The sequence below is a fragment of the Amphiura filiformis genome, chromosome 4 (assembly GCF_039555335.1).
Source record: "Amphiura filiformis chromosome 4, Afil_fr2py, whole genome shotgun sequence".
Taxonomy (NCBI): Eukaryota; Metazoa; Echinodermata; class Ophiuroidea; order Amphilepidida; family Amphiuridae; genus Amphiura; species Amphiura filiformis.
In genome coordinates, this window is record NC_092631.1 from 53,087,695 (window position 1) to 53,095,294 (window position 7,600).

General features: G+C 35.8%; 1 protein-coding gene across 1 annotated transcript in view; it reads left to right on the forward strand.

Moving 5' to 3' along the window:
* Positions 1–1,390: 1,390 nt before the first annotated feature.
* The window catches only part of LOC140151062 (integrin beta-1-like), a 149,276-nt gene continuing 143,066 nt past the window's right edge, over positions 1,391–7,600 (forward strand). Inside the window, exon 1 of the mRNA XM_072173260.1 lies at positions 1,391–1,708. The gene's annotated coding sequence lies outside the window, so the exon portion shown is untranslated. The remainder of the gene's footprint in view (positions 1,709–7,600) is intronic.

Here is a 7,600-nt window from a genome sequence, read left to right on the forward strand (position 1 = left end):
CTACCGCGGCACAGTCAATATTATGATCACCGATGATTGACAGTAGGTAATCCGGGAACTGTTGGGTCATGAGGTCATAACTAGTTAGTACAAACATGAAGATTTCGTAAGACGTTTGTGGTGGTTATACAATCTCCATCACTGTTGGCCGGGAATGACCTTTGCATCATCGGATTCAACACTGAAGGGATGAGATTGGTATTGCCTCGGTGCCGTGACGATATACATGGCTGGATGCTCAATTGCTCATGACGCTTTTCGCTAAGGGAGGGGGACTCGTACATGATACAAACAGGAGGGTCTAAGGGCAAAGTAGGAATTAAGTAAATCTGAACTCGGGTCTCCTAAGTACTCAATAGGTGACCAGCTGAAGGGATTTGTAAAGTATGCCAGTGTGTGTCATTTTCCCCACAAATTATGTATTGTATCTACTTTTATTTTATGGAAGTGCTTTTGAACTAAGTTTTAGGAATGTGCTTTGTGTTGATAAACTGAGCAACCATCATCCAAAAATGTATAGATCCCGGCATTGACAAAAATAAGTTGGGAAATTCGGATAATGAAATGTTTTTGTAATGTTACTCAAACCTATTAATATATGTTTCTTTTATGCAGGAAAAATTGATATTGCCTAGGTTGAAAAATAAATTGCTCAAAATAATAATAAAAATATAAATCACACAAATGTGTACTGTTTTTATGATGTTTATATTATGATAAAGTATTAATTAAAGTGTTTATAAAAAAGTATAGTTCGTATATAAAGCTTAGATTTTGTGTTATTTGCAACTTAATAAACGCAGGAACATTAATAACGAAATAGTTTGCTTTAGTTTTAGTTTAGTCATGTTAGTGGTGCACACAGTACGTATTCCGAACAGATAATAGAAAAATAATTAGTGACTCTTCTTCTTTGGTTATATGCTGTTTCTAAACGTTAAACAATTCGCACAATATCATATGTACGAAGAATGTTGCACTGTAAACACGATTTAAATATTTTACACTATTTACTAGGAGCTGCTTCCATTTCAAATCTTTATCGATAGGATCCGAACGGTGACTAACGGTTGTGGAGTGATTCGACCGAGTTTACTCAATTGCGCAACAACTGTAACGACAACACAATTACTCAGAATGTGCTGCATTTTATATACTTTCATTTTGAATTACCTATAATGCAATATATCAATAGTTGTGTCTGTCTGCTTCCAAACCAAATAGAGCATTTAATATTGGATTGTTTTTACTAGTTAATCTGTTTAAAATAATTATTACCTAATATCAACTTTGGTTAATGATAATAATTATGTCAAAATTTGTGTGGAGGGAATTCCGTCAATCACACCACAGTCCTTATACATGACAGATTTAGTTGAACGCCCCCTTAGCCACACCAAGACAGATATTCGACTTGAGAGCTACAACTCGAGTACCGAGTGAGAGAGCGACTTGCTTCTACGGTGCACTTTGCCTCGCGGATATATAACGATATGGTGGTTACATCGGCGGACCTGGCTCACTCGTAAATAGCTAACAACAAAATCACAGGCAACATCTGACGAGTTACCTTTACCGGTAAACGACGAACCTGGAGTATTAAAATTGTCATCAGCGTTGATCTAAACCGCTCCCGTTTATACGTTTGCCTAGCGCCTCAAGTCAAAACAAGCTGGTTACTCCGCAGTGGAAAACTTACAACTTAAAAGTAAGTGATGTTGCACACTTCATTTTACGAAGTTGCAACCAATAAAATTCACATAGAAATTATTAAAATGAGCTGGTCGTGTTACTTAAAATAGAGTAGTGTTACGCTCTTAACTTCTTTCTAGTGTGATTTTCCATCTATCCATGCAAATTTGGTAACCATTAGGGAAAATAACTACATAATTGAGATTTAGTATTCCATTTTATAAAGTCACGTTTTGGATTTGCTTAAAGCCACGAAATGTTACTTGTATGTTGTTAACAAAGTCTAGAAACTCGGATACGAGATTGAAATGAAATATCGACACTGAAAGCAAAATTGTAGCAGGCACGATGACGATAATGAACAATTGCAAATCTTACCGGCACGCGGTGTAATGACTTAATCCAGGCAAGATTTAGAGATGCAATTAATTTGACTGTATATGATCCACGCATTACACACTTATGGGTTATTCGAATATAGCCTAATTCTGGGCTTTCTAGGCTTTTCTATAAAGACGATATTAGAACATTATTTAGGGCTAATTTCGTGTCAGTATCACTTATACGCGCTATGTGGGGAAATTGTAACACAAACTGGATGTCTAACTTCTTGGTAAGGCAGGCAGCAGACATTTAATTATAAAGATATCTTTGAGGAGTGTTTGTATTTAAGGGTTTCTATTTTCTTCTTGCGTGTCTTTTTTCTTGTTTGCTACAATACGCCTAGTATGACTGTGTGTATTAAATATTCAAACCCCAGGTGGGAAAGAGTGAGACTAAAAATGCGCAACAATGGCGAACAAACTATCACGTAACCGCCCCAAGACACGCCACTTTACACCTTAAAACTCTATGCGGCACATTTATACTCGGAGTATATATATAAAATATACCAAGCTGCCGCAGAATATATCATGAAGAGTGGAAATTAAATTTGTACTGCTTGGTTGCTTACAGATTATTGCATAGGGACGTACATTTTGAAACTTGATTATTTCTTCATATTTAAAAGTGGGGTTTTTTGCCGCCAAAATTTGGAGATCAGTCTGAAGGTCATGAACTTCATGTGAAAGGTCAAAAATCGGTTAATTTTTTAAACATGTTTATTGTGTTTCACCTTAGCATGCTTACTAAGTAGTTCTTGGTTTCTATATGGTCAATCGATTTATTTTCAAATTCTTATGATAATTATTATGAGGGAAGAAACGCGACAGAAACAAAAGCTCTGAAATGATCAATGCATATGAAATCAAGTATACACCCAAAGGTATCATCAACAAATCACATGCACATTCTATCAGAAAAGCAACGGCCAATACAAATGGATTAACATAAATGACCAGTGTTATTACTTCTGTTGGATTCGGCTTAAAGCTTAAGAATATTAACCGTATCCATTTTAAATTGAACAAACCAGAAAGTTATCTCCCACAGTAAAGTATAGGGTGCATGTACTGGACACATGTGCATACCGCTGACATTATGGATTTCTGCCATGAAGAACCTGGAGATAATGAAATGAGATTAACTCAGCCCAGCCATTGTCCTAGGATTCTATTATTACTGTGTAATCATGTTCCAAATTTGACACTCTCTTTTAGACTGCATAATATACCACGTAGATGTCTATGGAATAAGCAAGTTGTCTGTCAACATGGGATGCTGTACTCGCGGACAGAACAAGCAGCATTTCATATTTAGAATCACGTGACGGTATCATACCATAATTGTGTATGGTTTCATCAATACCGTTTACATGGGATGATACTGTCCTCAAGACTGCATAACACTAACTTCCCAGATTAAGAATCGCAAGAACAGTCATTATCAACATGGGTATCATGCGTCATTGAGATGTTTTTTATAATGTTTATGCGCTATATAAGCGTGGTTCATTATTATTATTATTATTACCGTATTGTTTATGGGTTTCTTAATACTTTTACATTTGGTGCTGTGCTCCACAGGACATAATAACCAGCATCTCATATTTAGAATCACGTGACGGTATCATACCATATTGTGTATGGTATCATCAATACTGTTTACATGGGATGCTGTACGCCACAGTACAGAATAACTAGCGTCCCATGTTTATTTCAACGTGATGCTACTAATATTGGATGTCAATATTGCAATCTAATGTGACACTGAACACGTAAAAATAATATCGGTAGAACTGCAACAAAATGGCCATCTTACTAATGTTTGCAAGCATGAGGATATAAGCTTTCACCGCGTTCATAGCAATATTATTGCAAATTTCTAGAAGTTGTTGTTGGAGCAGCACCGGCCACGTGTTACTGAAACTAGGGCAGGGACGTGGGCGTAGACACGACAGACAGTAGAGACGATGTGATTTTTTTTTGAAAGTTCAGGAAGAAGCTTTAGCATGTGAATGGTTAAACGACAATACGAACAACATTTCAAATGTCTCTAATTCTACAGATAACTCGTTACAATAACACAAACCAACGCCTTGAAAAACAACGTGTTTTATATGAGCCGGAACATTAGTGAACTTTCTTCCGAAGGTGTTGCCTTAACAATTTACGTTTCCATTACCCATCAGATTTTCCACGGCCATTTGACCATATTAATGACCAATTTGAGCACTCAGAAAGGGGGCTCTGACCCTGTTACGGTCAATTTAAAATCTCTAACTCTTGTTTTATTATTTCAATGTGATTACATTTATTTTTAAGTAGTTCCACTTAGGGTGGAATTCGATGATAAATAAGGTTAAAATCGTGTCAGAGTTATGATATACGATGGTACATGTAGTGAATGAATTACTGCAACAGTCATAAGGTCTGATTACTATATACGACGTTTCGAGCTTGAAAGTAGTTTTTGAAAAATGTGTATTAACTATGATGTCACACTGCTATGCACTTTTATATAGTTCTAATGTTTAACATCAGGCAAATAACATCGGTCGGTTTGTCTTTATGTACCATCAATATGCACATGGAATTTTTGTTGTAAAAAGACTGCAATTTGAAATTAATTTAACATTTTGCTTGCAGATATAATTTCAGTAATTAGAAAAAGAATAATAGTAGTTTATCAAAGATTACAATCAACACAAAACTGTTTTATCTGCACCAAATTCTGTCAATAAATGTAGCAATCATAGATGCGCAGGTGGTTAGACACTGAAGTATTAGTCACATTTATTGTATGCATTTTCTTTACAAACTTTGGTGACAATATCATTCAAATGGAGGTTTATTGTGTGGCTATATTGGAAACTTAAATTAGAGGATTCTAACATTCCCACAGTCAAAATAATGTATTCTTGTATTAAAAGGTGGTTTCCGCAGGACACACCGTAACACCCTTCTGTCATCAACAACTGTAATAATCGTGATCGTGCTGACATACAAGATGCTATTGAAGTATTGGTCATCGCGGCAGACATGCGAAGGACCATAAGAATGCGCTAGTTGGTGCAAGATGACAAACAAGTGCAATAATAAAAGCTGTACTTGAACTTCTCCAACCACAGACTGCCTCAAGTGATGAAAATTGACACCACAAAATACCGACATTATTACCAACACTTTTCGCGGCAATTGATATTTTAAACTAAATTATTTAAATGTATTTTTATCAGAATATTATCAACAATTGTTATGTTGGAGTGTAAAATAACTGCAATGGTTGAACAATATTGTTTGACTTCAAGTTGTGAGTATTAGATTTCATACCCAAAATCACAATTCACTCTATAAGAAGTCTGCAGGCGAGCCAATTATTGTACTTCATGTGCCGTTGCCTGCAAACGAGATATCTTTAACCATCGTAAAATGGGCTATTCCATTTTATGTCCACATTCCCCCTGTGGAAGATTTAGCTATTTAAGTCTTCCACAGAGGGATCTTAAATTGTGAATAGAATAGACATTTGGGTAACTTCCATTTGAAATACTCACTCCAGTTGTGGAAGATATATATGTAAAGCCATAATACAGTGGGAGTATGGGTTTCAAAATGATTAACTCTGACCAATTACATTTGAAAAACATAGTCCCCCTGTGGAAGATATTTCCAAAATCTTCCACAGGGGTAGTGTGGATTTCAACTGGAATAGCCCAATGTAAAATTATATTCATTGCAGTGTCTAACCAACTGCACCTATGATTTGCTTGACTGAATTTGGTGCAGATAAAACAGTTTTTGTGTTGATTGTAATCTTTGATAAACTACTATTATTCTTTTTCTATTAAAATTATATCTGCAAGCAAAATGTTAAATTAATTTCAAATTACGGTCTTTTTATAACGAAAATTCCATGTGTATATAGATTTTAAATTGACCGTAACAGGATCAGAGGCCCCTTTCTGAGTACTCAAATTGGTCATTAATATGGTCAAATGGCCGTGGAAAATCTGATGGGTAGTGGAAACGTAAATTGTTAAAGCGACACCTTCGGAAGAAAGTTCACTAATGTTCCGGCTCATATAGAACGTTGTTTTCAAGGCGTTGGTTTGTGTTATTGTAATGAGTTATCTGTAAAATCATGTTTGAAAATTAGAGACATTTGAAATGTATCCTTTGTATCGGATTTGTTGGGAGTGGCCTTTCTTTTCCTTGCTCTTTTTGATTCGGTTTCTTTCTAGTTTTCCTTCTTCATACAGGCCAACATGTTTATATAAGCTTTTAAGCTTGGCTTGAGCATTTTGCTTAAGCCTGGTCCCATCAGAACCCGAGTGTTGTCCACCCGGACCAACCTAGCTGGTTAAACAGACAATGTCACGCAGTACACCAATGATGAAGAATGTTATTTTTACGCCATATATACGTGGAGGATTATTAAGTTTCAAAATAAGCAGTCTTATACAGGTAGAGGTAGCACCTCTTTATCTGTTGGAGGATATACATGCTATATCTGTATATAGGCGATACATTTATCGAACTGGCTGTGAGATCTCTATCAACAAATGTACCTGCCCCTCGATCATGTAAATACATATAATAATCATAGCAAAGATAATGGCTAAATTTTCCACCACCGGGGATCGAACCCCGGGACCTCTTGCACCAGAACAAAAGACAAGTGCCAAGTGAGTTTTAACATATTTGACATTAAACATTTGGAAATATTAAAATAAGATATTTCATGGGAAAGTAGAATTTATTAATTAAAAATCATCAAATTAATACTATTTTTATAGGTTTAGGGACTAAATTTAAGGGTAACCGAACTACACCGAGCTATACTACTACTACTACCTCGAACTATATACTTCGAGCAGAATCACATTGAGAATTACTAGAAAGGGTCAACATACTCTATGATGCAACAATTTCTTATGCACGTTAATTTCAGTAAAGCATTGTCTATTTCTGAGGGGTATTGAATTCAGTCTGCGGTACGCCTGAATCTTACACTATTGAGACAAGAAAGCGGGTTTTCACCTGGCTGATCATTGCTTTACCTGTATGCAGCGATTGAGTGCTTTTCCTTACAGATGTCCGTCAATATCCACAATCAATACAATCTGAATTTGCTGATATTAAAGGCAGTACGTTGGTTACGAAACGTCAATCCGCTATTGTGTTGCCCTCCTTTAAAACACATAATGAGGTATAAATAAAATTGATATCTGACAATATCATTTTGTTGGATTTCATTTGTGGTAGGATGAATGGTACTATTTATAATTGCGATAAAAAAATAACTGATTAAAGTTTTAAATAACTGTACTGTCCGTTAATTAACTCTGTGCTATATCGGACGATCTGAGCATCTAGGTAAGAAGAAGTTTTGTTATTGATGGCCTGAATACCTGTCGTCATGGTCACGGGCATATATCGCCATGGGCATTAGGTAGGGTTATCCTCACACTAAGCAGTCACACATTATCTTGTCCGAGTGATATGTTGTACTTGTATTTATACTT